Source organism: Pelodiscus sinensis, chromosome 2 (genome assembly GCF_049634645.1).
Source record: "Pelodiscus sinensis isolate JC-2024 chromosome 2, ASM4963464v1, whole genome shotgun sequence".
In the NCBI taxonomy this organism is placed as follows: Eukaryota; Metazoa; Chordata; order Testudines; family Trionychidae; genus Pelodiscus; species Pelodiscus sinensis.
In genome coordinates, this window is record NC_134712.1 from 128448308 (window position 1) to 128461284 (window position 12977).

The 12977-nt window shown below is 48.3% G+C and overlaps 1 long non-coding RNA gene across 1 annotated transcript; it reads right to left on the reverse strand.

Annotated features, from left to right (window-relative positions):
- Positions 1-2295: 2295 nt before the first annotated feature.
- Positions 2296-11266, reverse strand: LOC112545191 (uncharacterized). Its single transcript, XR_003088665.2, has 6 exons — positions 11026-11266; positions 8043-8117; positions 6663-6725; positions 5814-5894; positions 3466-3564; positions 2296-2804 (listed from the first exon to the last, which is right to left on the reverse strand). It is a non-coding gene; the product is annotated as an uncharacterized LOC112545191 (long non-coding RNA).
- Positions 11267-12977: the final 1711 nt, after the last annotated feature.

The window sequence follows — 12977 nt, forward strand, 5'->3', positions numbered from 1 at the left end:
TTCCTAGTTTTCTCCAGTTCAACTTGAACTGTCTCATTTCTACTTCCTCATGTTTCATCTGCATTTCTACTTGCTTCCTCTGTACGAGGAACTCCATCTCATTCTGAGTTAGAGGTCTGCCTGCCTTAAGAACACTCCCCCACCCTGAAGATGGTGGTGGGAGAGCAGCATGGCCACCATCCTTTGATCCTGCCCCCACAAGGTTACTTCCCCCTGGCCTCACAGGGACATTTTCCTATCCCGCTTCTTTGGGGTATGAGCATTCTCCAGAGGTGGACATCTTGCCCTGATCTGAGGCTGTTTTCACCTTGATGTGTCACTTAAGCTACATCTAGACTGCAAGCTTCTTTCAGAAGAAGCTTTTCAAAAGAGAGCATCTACACAGCAAAAGCTATCTGCTTTTTTGAAAGTGTCCACACTGATTGGGTGCTATCTTGTGTAAAAGGCCACCCAGATCCAGTTCAGGCAGGGCATTAAGTCACTGGTTGCTTCTGGGTGCTGATGCCCAAGGCGATCTGAGACGTATGCTTAAAGGGACCCCTCTGGACAGCCATTTCTCAGGTTCTGCTGCTTGCTTGCCTACTTCTCTGAGGGACAGCAAAGCTTTAGCAGTGCGTGCTCCAGCTGACCATTTTTTGGACATCACAGCATATTCCTTGACATGGAGCTGGAGCTGCCACTGGGCATGTGATGGCCCCAAACTGTCATACTACAGGTTCTGTAGCAGTTTGTGCAGTCTGTCTTGACGGTCCTGCCCCAGCTTGACTCTGAGTTCATCAGTGAGTCCCTCAGCCTGGATACGAGAGCAATGCCCTTGCAACTTCACCCCATGATGGAGAGATGAATCTGGAGGCTGGACATCAGTTCTGACTGGAGGGACCATTGGTCATGCAGCAGTGGGATGACCAGCAGTGGCTCAACAACTTCCACATGCGAAAGGCCACTTTTATGGAGCTGTGTGCCTGGCTCGCCCCTGCCCTCCATGACAGGACACCCACCTGCAGTGTGCCATCCCCCTGGAGAAGCAGGTCGCCATCGCCATCTGGAAGCTCACCACCGCAGATGGCTACTGGTCTGTGGGCAACCAGTTCAGCATGGCGAAGTCCATCGTCGGGGCCCTCCTCATGGAGGTAAGGTACTCTCAGGCTGCAGTCCCTGCAGGGGCAGAGGAATACTGGAAACAGGGACCCTAGGGAATGAAGGGGGTGGTGAGGAGGTGTGGAGGGGGAAGCCCCATTCCCAGGGGACTGTGTTGTCCTGCCCTCACACAGCCCTGCTGCTGTGGGGGTGGCCTCATAGGGGGTGGCTCCACGGGTGTTTGGGGGGGAGGGGAGTGGGTACCTCCCAAGGGCTCAGGTACTCCCTCTCATTCTCTGTTTTGTGTGTTTCTTTGTCCCCTTCTGCACTTTGTGAGGGCCATCAACTCCATCCTGCTGCGCAGGGTCATCTGCCTTGGAGACCTAGACCCCATCATCACAGGATATGCAGTCCTGGGATTCCCCAACTACAGGGGAGCCATTGATGGAACCCACATCCCAATCCACACACCACATCATTGAGCGGCCCAATACATAAACTGCCAGTGCTATTTCTCCATGATGCTGTAGGCCCTGGTTCACCATTGTGGACATTTAAAAGACAATTTTGTCGGGTAGTCAGGCAGGGCACATAATGTTCACATAGTCAGAAACTCCAGCCTCTACCACAAGCTGGAGGCTGGGACATTCTTCCCCCAGTGAGACTTTCGCATGGAGGACCTGCATGTGCCACTGTGCATTGTTGGGGACACGGCCTACCCACTAATGCTTTGGCTCATGAAACCCTACACTTGCCACCTGGACCTCAACAGGGAACAATTCAATGCACACCTCAGCTGGGCCCAAATGCAGGTTGAGTGCACCATCGGCCGCCTCAAGGTGCGGTTTAGGTGCCTCTTGACCTGCCTGGATGTGGGGGAGCATAACATCTCCGACATGGTTGCCACATGTTGTGTTCTCCACAACATTGTGGAGAGAATGGGGTGGCCTTCCTACCTGGATGGAGGGTAGAAGCCGGCCATGAAGGGAGGGCCTTCGAACAGCTGTGGATAGCTGCCATTCGCCAGGCACATCAGGTGGAGGTGCGCATCCAGGAAGCCCTGAGTGAGAGTTTTTCTCAAGGACCCCAGTAACACTCCCCAGGGCCTCCTCACTAGTGGCCTGTGCCTTGCCCCCCTATGCCTTTTCCATCACAACCCCCTCCTTCCCACCTTCCCTGCACAAACAATAAAGACACCAGTTTGGATTGAAACAACAAAAAAATTGTATTTTTTAAAGAAATTGGGGAGGAGGGGGACTGAAAACCTGGAGGGGAAGGGAAGATGGGGGGCATAAAGTTGGAAGTGGAATGGGGCAGCTGGTAGTGCCACCTTGGGTCCGGGGACCTTGGCAAACTCAGGAGTGGGTGGAGCCTGGGACAAGGGGGTGGGCAGTATGGGGACCTGGAGTAGGATCAGGGATGGCAGGGGGAGCTGAACTGGGGAGGGCTGGAGTGGCAGGAGCTGGAGTGGGGACAGGAGCCAGGTATGCCATCACTTCCTGGATGGGGGTACACGTTTTCACCCTCCTGCACAAGATAGTCCCACATGCATTTCCACCATTCAGCATCATCCCGGACCATTTGGCCTAGGGTCCTCTGCATGTCACACAGTACAGCCACGTGCTCCCTCATGAGGTCCTTGTGGACGGTCCTGCACTTTCGGTTCCCCCGGGGTCGGATAGCTGGCTCGAGTGGTGTGGCTTGCCCTTCAGTGGTGGCTGGTCTGGCTGTGGAGAATAAAGAGGGAGAGGTGGTCACTCATCCATGCAGACACTGTACTTGAGGCCGTGCTCTCCTCTGTGAGTAGCGACCAACCGTCCGCAGGCCAGAGGAGGGGGATGTCTTGGGAGCAAGACCACCTGTGTCCTGCACAGCAGGCCCTGCCTCACAAGGGCCCTGAGGTGCCCAGGAGAACATGTTGCTCATTTCGCACCCTCCCAGGAACAAGCAGGCATGAGAAGTGCAGGCATGCCTGTGTGCTATGTGTGGCACTCCTAGGTGTGTATAGGGTTGCGTCTGCGCCATTGTGGCTGGCCTGTTTCCAGCGATGGCTGGTGGTGTGTGTGGTGTCCCCTGAACCTGTGAGCAAGATCCCGGGGGTGCTCAGGGGCTGCATCCTGAGGTTGTGTGGTGCACAATGACCCTGCATTTTGGTCATAAACAGAGAATTTTTAAACAAATCACTAAAATGTTTGATTAAAAAAAGGGCGTTGATAAATAAAACTTTTTTTTTCAACTAGTTTTGGACACAACTGGTAGAGGCACAGACGGTGACAGTAGGTAGCACCAATATACAGATTAGAGGCCTGGGAGGAACAGATACTTTTGAAAAAGAGAAAGAGATCTAAATCGTGCATATGATCAAATGGTAATGGTGGCATATCTCACCAGTGGTAAGTTGCTGAAGGAGTTAGAGCTCTAAACCATGTCCTTGAATTTCCTCAAAAATGCTAAAGTAGCAATGGCTTTGGGTGAGGATTCAGAAGGCTGGAAGATAAAACATTTGAAAGGAGAAGTAGAATATGTGAAGATACCATCTACATTTTTTGTTAGTCTCTAGGGGTATGTCTACACTACCCCGCTAGTTCGAACTAGCGGGGTAATGTATGCATACCGAACTTACTAATGAAGCCCGGGATTTGAATTTCCCGGGCTTCATTAGCATAAAGCCGGCGCCACCATTTTTAAAAGCCGGCTAGTGCGAACCCCGTGACGCGTGTAGCCGTGCGGCACGGGGTTCGCACTAGCCGGCTTTTAAAAATGGCGGCGCCGGCTTTATGCTAATGAAGCCCGGGAAATTCAAATCCCGGGCTTCATTAGAAAGTTCGGTATGCATACATTACCCCCCCCTAGTTCGAACTAGGGGGGGTAATGTAGTCATACGGAGTTGCAAATGAAGCCCGGGATTTGAATTTCCCAGGCTTCATTTGCATAAAGCCAGCTGGCGCCATTTTTAAATGCTGGCTAGTTCGGACCCCGTGCCGCGCGGCTACACGCGGCACGGACTAGCTAGTTTGGATTAGGCTTCCTAATCCGAACTAGCTGTACTCCTCGTTCCACGTTCCACCTTCCTTGTTCCATGAGGCGTACAGCTAGTTCGGATTAGGAAGCCTAATCTGAACTAGCTAGTCCGTGCCGTGTGTAGCCGTGCGGCACGGGGTTCGCACTAGACGGCATTTAAAAATGGCGCCGGCTGGCTTTATGCAAATGAAGCCCGGGAAATACAAATCCTGGGCTTCATTTGCAACTCCGTATGACTACATTAACCCCCCTAGTTCGAACTAGGGGGGTAGTGTAGACATACCCTAAGGTGCTGCAGGACTCTTCTCTGTTTTTAAAGTTTTTTCTGTTGTTTAGTGAATTCCCGAGGGTGAAGGACCTTGAGTAAGCAGCCTCTGATGAGGAGCAGAGACAGTCTTAAGGGCAGGCGAGCCAGGCGGTCACCCAGGGCCTCCATTTTCAAGGGGCCACTGACAGAGCTAGTCTTATGGGCAGGCTGTGACTGCATTTTGGCCCAACCTCCCAAATCCTCCCCCCAAATTTTCGTCCAGTACTTTTTTTTAAACCATCTGGCAACCCCACAGGAGAGCTGGGCAGTCACCCAGGGCCACCAATTGCTTAGGACCAGCCCTGATGAGGAGGCAGAAAACTATTTGTACTTGGGGTCTGGAAAAGAGGAACTGAGTACTTAGTCAAAGCTGGAGTTTCTGACAGAAAATGAGAGGAAGCTTCTCTCTACTCTTCTGTGGTAAGAGAGGCTCTGAAGGAAGCACTACCTACTGAGAAAAGATTCAGTCGCCCTAAAAGAGGCTGCATAAACAATGCGTTTCAGACACTGGATTTTTCTTTTTGACTTTCATTACCAAGGAACATATTGAACCACTCAATAAAGCAAGGGCTACAACCTTACAAATGACCGGAGACCTTGCCACTAAGCAAAACAGTCTACTCAATGGGTGAGTCTACACAATGCTACACAAATTGCATATCTTATTTTGAATCTATTTCAAAATAGCTCATTTTGAAATTTGGCACATCTACTCAGCATCAAATTTCGAAATAACGAATTATTTCGAGCCATCCCTTATCCCTCGTGCAATGAGATGGCAAAATAGCTCACCCATTATTTCAAAAAATATTTTGAAATAACGGGCAGCTTGTGTAGATGTGGGGTAGCTATTTCAGGATACCTCCCGAAATAGCTGTGCAGTGTAGACATACACTAAGTTATATATTTGAACATCTGTCATTTATTTCTCAATAAGCTTTAAAAATTTCAGCTACCACGTTATGTTCAGTTGGAAATACACGTCAACGCTTGTGTGATAGTAATCTAACATTTATTTTGCATATAACTAGCACTGTCTAGGAATAGTATTAATTGCAGAGCTGAGTGTGCTATTCTTAGCATAGCGTTTACTTCAGTTTACTCAATTATATTCTGAATGAAAATAAACTGTGAACAGATTTCTACATGTTTCTCAATAAGATTGTGTAGAGCGGAATTTTCAAAGGGAATGGGTAGTTTACTTTTCGTTGTTTAGAAAATAAGGAAAATTTTCAAATAAACTTTTAAGCAACACTTGTGCTGTGAAGACATTTTTGATAGTGGATGACCACAGAGCATCATTGCTTCACTTGGGCTGAGTAGCAGCTGAACTAGATTTTCTAAGACTCACTGATACTTGATATGGTTTCCAGGTATGTTCCCCTATCTCTATATGCCATAGCCTCACCCTCTTGTCTTTGCATCATCCTGTCACTTGAGCCTGTCATCACCTTCTTATTGAAGCATTTATTTTCTGGGGGGACAGCTTCTGAATGGATTAAACAAGAGTCATTGGAGCAGACTGGGATAGGAAGGCAGACAATCAGTCACTTTATTCAAGTGGTATTAAAACATTTTCCTACATTCTTTTCTCCAGATGTAGAATGTAGAATGTGAGACACAGAACAGGGGCTTCCCTATTGTCTGCCAAGAGAAAGGAGGTGTGTATAGAGCTAGGTCCTGCCAGCCTGTTGCAGACAGACAGCTAGACAGAGCAGGAATACAGGAACCTTGAAAATAAACAAAAAACAAGACTAACTTGCTGAATGTTCTAAAGCAGTGGTCCCCAGCACGGTGCCCGTGGGTGCCATGGCTCCCGCCGGGGCATTTGTGGGCACCCGCCGACAACCTGAGCCGACCCTGCCCCCGGCACACAGCGCACTGGAGGCGCCGGCCCCAGGCGCGCAACACACACCGGTGCCTGGTGCGGGGCACTCAGGCGGCCCCAGCCTTGGGGCACATGCGGGCGTGCGGCGCTGGTGCCGGCCCCAGACGCGTGGCTCGGGCGGCGGCACCAGCCCCCGCCCCGGGTCCACGGCACAAGGCGCTCGGGCGGCCCTGGTCCCGGCCCTGGGGCACATGCCGGCGCAGGGTGCAAGGGCATCCCCGCCCCTGGCGTGCCCCAGGACACGCGGCCCCGCCCTCGGGCATCCAGCACGTGAGTGGCCCCACCCCCGGGCGCCCAGGAGCCTCTAAAGGTTGGGGACCACTGTTCTAAAGGGCCACAGCAGTAAACTGTATTGAAAAGAATACTCACCAACAGCGTCACAGGCCTCTGCAAGTTTCTGTGATGGCAGGAGTTGAAGAGTTCTAGCCCACTCTGAAAGGGAATGACATGTTTTGCTTAACTAACGGGGAAAAATCCCTTGTCCCCAAAGTGCAGTGGACTCCTAATACAAAACATGAAATTGGTGTTTACCCATTAAAAAAAAAGGAAATGATTTTTTCTGTCTAAGAACTTGTCTACTCGATGGCATAATATACACTGTGGGAAGTGCAATTTCTAAAGATTGTTAATATGTTATGCATTACTTGGTCTGTGCAGACTTTCCTGGTCTGCACTAAGGGTTGCCTGTTGTATTTTAATGGCATGCTGTTTGAAACAGTTGTACATCGTAATGGTCCCTAGTGAATTATTAAAAATACTTTTTACAATAGCATATATTGTGACATAATAAAGTATACCTTGCAGCAGTGTTTCTCAAACTATGGGTCCCGATCTCCCGAGGGGTCGCAAACAACTTAGAGGGGGGGTTGTGAGCACTTGAGAGGGGGGTTGCGGTATCACAAGTTTGAGAACCCCTGCCTTACAGTATGTACAAAAAGTTTCTCCCCTTTTTTCACCTTACCAGAATTTTTAGACATCTACATAGAATTCAAATTGCTAAGCATAATCCTGAAAAATGAAATTAATAAGCATCCAAACAAGAATCCCTATCCATAATTAGCAGAGATGGTGCAGAATCTGGGCTCTGAGCATAAACCACTCATAGGACCTACACTTCCCCTACGTCATGCCAAGTATATTGATTACAGCCTTTGGGCCAATGCTTATGCAGTAAATGCATTAGCAAAGACATGGTGGTATTTGTTTCGCACTTTCAAATCCCTTACCAGTTGTTTGAAGTACACATGGAGGGGCCGAGACGAAGCCGTGTTGGACCTGACTCTTCCCCCAGCTGCCAGGAGGGGCTGGGCCACAGTTGCCTGGTCTCTTTCCACCTCCCTCTGCTGCTGGGGAGGGCTGGGCTGAGGCCATGACCGTGGCAGATGGCTCTCCTCCAGGCCACCGGGAAGGGAAGGGGAGGGCTGGGTCCACAGGTATCCCCAGCTCTCCATGTGGGCCCTGGAGAGGGTCAGGCTGGGAGTGGGTGGGGTTTGGCTCCTGTGGACACAGAGTGACATGATGACGTCACTCTGTTGTCCCACAGGAATTTTTTTTTAAGAGATATGAAGGCTTGCCTGGCCATGTTAGAAATGGAAGCCACCATTTCAGAAGGTATATATGTTCAAAATAGAGTATTTAGTTCATACATTCAGGTTATTTTAGAAAAACAAGGATATGAGTATAGAGAATTAAAATTAGTACCATCACAATATTCTCTATTATAACATTTTCACTAGAAAATGCACCTACCCAGTGACTGATGTCTGAATGAGGCCAGCAATCTACTTCTGCTTACAGCCCTCTTGATGTCAGTAGCTTGGAATGCTACAGAAATGAATCAAATTGAAAAAGCATTTTAAAAAAGCCAGTCAATTTTAAGACAAATAGCTTTAAAAGAATCTATCATTATTTAGCTCAGTATGCATCTTGAAAAGGACTTTTTGGCAGATTTAAAATACTTTAAAATGTCTCCTCTTATCTCAAGAAACCTGTATCGAACTAATTATTTAAATTAGCAAAAAATATAAATACAGATGCTCAGCTAGCATATAGTATGAATGACTTGTCAGAGCTTCAAATTTTAAATCTTTTTGGGCACAGGAAGATGGGTTTCAATTTTAGGATGGAATTATGAATGATTATTATAATGTAGTTGTCTAAGAGCTCAGGCCATGGACCTTATTATGATAAGGTCTACCAGCCATATTGCAGCAAAGGACAACGGACAGAGAATGATTCCATGTCAGAAACAGGGAGGAAGGAAAACAATAGTGATCCTGAAAAAAAAAATCTGTTTACTTTGTGGCACTGGCAAAGATTCGGGATTTTTTTATTAGACAAGGGCCAAAATAGCAACCTGACAAATCCCAACATTTGCTTTCTGTGGGGAAAAAAAGTGATTCAAACCCCCTACATCGAGGAGGCAATAATTTTAATGGGAAGCCACTCCAAGATTTTGGCAAGTGGTCAAGGGCACCACTTCTATGGAGGGGATGTGGAGTCTGGGATGGAGGTTGGGTGCAGAAGGGAGCTTGGGGTAGGACACTGTGGTGCGGGGAGGGGGTATTGGGTCTGAGAGGGAGGGGATTTGGGAGAGAATGCAAGGTCTGGGAGAGAGTTGTGTCCTAGAAGAAAGGGGTGCAGAAAGTTTGGGTGGTGACATGGGGCAAGGGAATGGAGTGCAGGGTCAGGGAGGGGGTATGGGTGCAGGATAGGATTCTGGCCTGGGGGAGGGGTATAGAAGGTGGTGCAGGGTCTGGGAGGGAGTTGTGACCTGGTAGAAAGGACAAAGAGGGTACCCAGAGTTTGTGTGGCAGCCTGGTGCAGGTAATGAGAGGGAGAGAGGGATGGGGTGCCAGAGGCAGGCTCTGGCTGGGAGGCACTTACTTATGCGGCTTCCAAACAGTGGCCCTGTAGAAACATGAGGCAGATTGTCTGCTGCATTCCAAGGCTGCTCGCTGCGCCACGTGACTCTGCTCTGGGCATGGGAGTCAGGGAATGAGGCTTCCCACACTGCCCCTGCCTCCCAGCAAAACTTCTCAGCTCCTATTTGCTGCAAACTGGCCAACGGGTGCTGAGAAATTTTGCTTTGAAGAGGGGGTTCAGAACTAGTGTCAACTTCCAGATTAACAAGAGACAATGCACTTAACACTGGCCTCCAGTTGTGCTATCTCTTGCTTACATAGAAAGTACTATGGAACAGTCTGGTTGGTTTACATAAGCAGTGTTCTGCTTCCAGCATTCTTAACAGTCTCACTAAGTTCTTTTAAAATTAGCTTTGACAGTTACTGATTTATAAAGCTTTCTGTATTTTGATGCAGACCAGAGGCTTGGGATTTTGCAGTCTTTTCATGTTGGCTGATCAGCTTGGCAAATGAAGCTCCTGTACTTTTACTACAATAATCACCACAGCTTGAATTACTGTGTGCAATTCCAGTCACCCTACCTCAGAAAAGATACATCGCAATTGGAAAAGGTGTAGAGAGCAACAAAATTGATTAGGAACAGATTCCATATGAGGAAAGATTGAAAGGACTGAGAATTTCTACTTTGACTGGTGTGGAGAAAGTGAATACAGAAATGTATATTTATGCCTTCACAACACAAGAACCAGGCAGCAAATTAAAACATACAAAAGGAAGTACTTCAAGCAATGCAGTCAGTCAGCTTGTAGAATTTTTTGCCAGAGATGCAATGAAACCCAAAATTATAACAGGGTTCAAAAAAGAAGCATATACATTCAAGGGTCCATCAATGGCTATTAGTCAGGATAGACAGGGATGGAACACTATGAATCAATTCTGCACATGAGCAGTGGCTCAAAATTCTTCCATGAGTAGGTGTGTCCAAAGATTTAATAGTCATAACACTAGTACTAGACAACCCTAGGCTCTGTTTCCCAGAAGCTAGAAATGAACAATAGGGTATGGGTGAGTGCCTATTTTGTTCATTCCATCTGAAGTACCTAGCATTGTCCCCTGTTAGAAGGCAGGATACTGGGCTAGAAGGATGATGGACCATATTGGGTCAAAAACTGTGTAACCTCCTCTTTTCTCCCTGAGTTTTACCCAGGAGCAGGCTACGGTCACCTGTGTGCCTGGGCACCTGATGGTTTTAACATTAAAGGAGATCCTCAGTACCCCAGTGGTGGTGTTGTATAGTTGGGGATTCCCTCTCTGCCCCCTTGCTGCAGTCCCTTTCTCCTAAAGTATTACACAATGGTGGTGCCTCCATCCTGCTGGCCCTGTATACACTTAATGGTGTGCCTGGGGAGCTTCCAGGAATAAACTTATTCCAGTAATAATCTCGATCTAACTCAAAAAAAAAATTCTAAATAATATAAATCTAATTGATTAAATTAGAATTAATACACCTTTACTTAATCACTTAAAGAAACAGGGTTTAATCAACTAAAAGTGAATAAAATCAATTAACAAAGTAGACAGAAATAAAGGAAACTTATCTAACTGGCATTTACACTGCCACCATTTACCCCATCCCAGAGTGTGCACTCCTCTGGATGTCAGAGTCCAAGACATTTACATCCAGGAGGCAACACTGTGCAGGTTGTTTGTGTGTCAGTCTAAGCTAGGCAACCAGTCCAGGCAAGGCAGTCCAATAGCTCTGGTTCACTGGGCAGATCACTCTGTCTCTCTTTGGATCCAAAGTCAGCCTGTTTCGGTACGCTGTCCCAGGCAACACTTTCCCAAATAGCTACAAGTATTCACAGTACCTTCTATGCAGGGTCATGAAGGTCCTTCTCAGCCACAGGCACAGACAAAGTCTCTCTCCTCCAGGGATAATCACACCAACAGCCCCTGAAGCAGCCTGCTAGATCCAAGCCCCAGCAAGCTCTCAACAGCAGGCTCTAGCTTCCAGCAGAAGCTTCAGGCCCTGAAAAGGCTCCACACGAACAGTCTGGCTCCTCTCTCTGAAATGGAGACCTCCCCCAAGTCTGTCCCTGCACTGCCTGGAAAAAAGCAATAATTTCCCTCCTTTCCCCCAAGGGCACATTGGAGTTGTAGTCTCTTGGGCTGGATTGCAGCACAAAGGATCCTCCCAGTAAAAGTCAGAAGCTCCTATAGTAAAGGAATCCTACAACTGTTACATAGAATTAAGTATAATAATAATGTTTAGTACAGAAACTTCCCATGATAATAACCTCTTGAGATAGCAATGATGTGAGATAACCATCTTAGCAAATAATGAATTTTAAAAATGTTGGCCTACTAGGAAATGTATATTTCCATAAATTTCCCAGTCACAAATCTAGTACTCTGGAACTAAGTCACTAAAATATAATCCAACAAACAAATGTTCCTTTAACATGCCCCTTCCTTCTTCCACCATTCTGCACTATTCATACTTGTCATCTTTGGTCAGTGAAGATGCAGAGTACAGAAGTGCTTTGATGTGAGTTCACTCCCCATGCTGGGGGGTCAGAAGGAAGAAAGCATTCTGTTTGTTTCTCAAGCTGCTCACCATTCAGTCTGGTTGCTGTTCATCGCACTACTGTTCACTTCATTATTCTGCCCACTGGTCCTGCACTTCGACATTTTGCTGCCATTTCTTCAGGTCCAAGGAAAGAACAGTTTAGGGCCCAGCTTCCTGGGATACCACCCCCTCAAATGGGATAAGAACCCCAAATGAATTATTTAGGTAAGCCCCGGTGACGGGGCAAACAGGCCCCGCACCGAAGGGCTGGGAGTAGCCCAGGCCCAGCTGGCGGAAAGAGCCCTGCCCCTCCAGCCCTGCTGGGCATGCTCCCAGCAGAGCCAGCATATAAAGACAGAGGGAGCCGGGCAGGACAGGAGGCAGCTGGAGGGTAGGAGGGCCCCGGCCACAACCCTGGTGTTCCTGCAGCACTGGACTCCGGGAGTGAAGCCAGCAGCCAACCCCGCCGGAGGGACCGGACCACTTACCCCGCCAGCCCCGGCCCTGGCAAGGACCAACGCCGAGGCGGACGGACTACGGGGGCCAGGGGGTAGGAAGCAGCCCAGGGCCAGGGATTGTTATCACAGCTCGGTGCGTATCAGCCGGATTCCCCACCGAGCAGGCAGGAGCAAGAGTCCCTGTCTACAGGGCCCTGGGCTGGGACCCTGTGGAGAGGGAGGCCCGGGTCCCCCTAACACCCCTTTCCACACCCTGGGCAACCACAGAGGCTTTTCCTGGAGCTATGCCTCAAGTACCGTATATTCCCTGATAGAGGGGCCTGGACTTTGTACTGGGACTGCTAGTACCGTATATGCCCTGTTAGAGGGACCAGGACACAGGAGCGTACCCCCAGACAGTTCCCTTTAGCAATGAAAGGGGGAATGTACGTACTGATTACCCACCTTCCCCTCCAGTAACAATTATTTATGCTGGGATTGATAGAAAATAAAAGTGATTTTATTAAGTGCAAGCAGTAAGATTTAAGTGGTTATAAGTGAGAATAGGCAGAGCAAAGTAGATTACAAGCCCAAAATAACTAGAAGTCAAATCACTCAAGAAAACATTTAGCTAACTCTGAAACCTCAGCATACAAACTCATTACGAACTCATCCTAAAACTACTTCTTTTACAGCTAAGCCTTCCAAACCAGGGATGTTCCTCACGCTGGGGTCTTTGGTTCCTTTCCTCAGCTGTGACAGCTAAAGATCAAAGACAAAGAAGCTCCTAAGCCAGTGGTCCCCAACGCGGTGC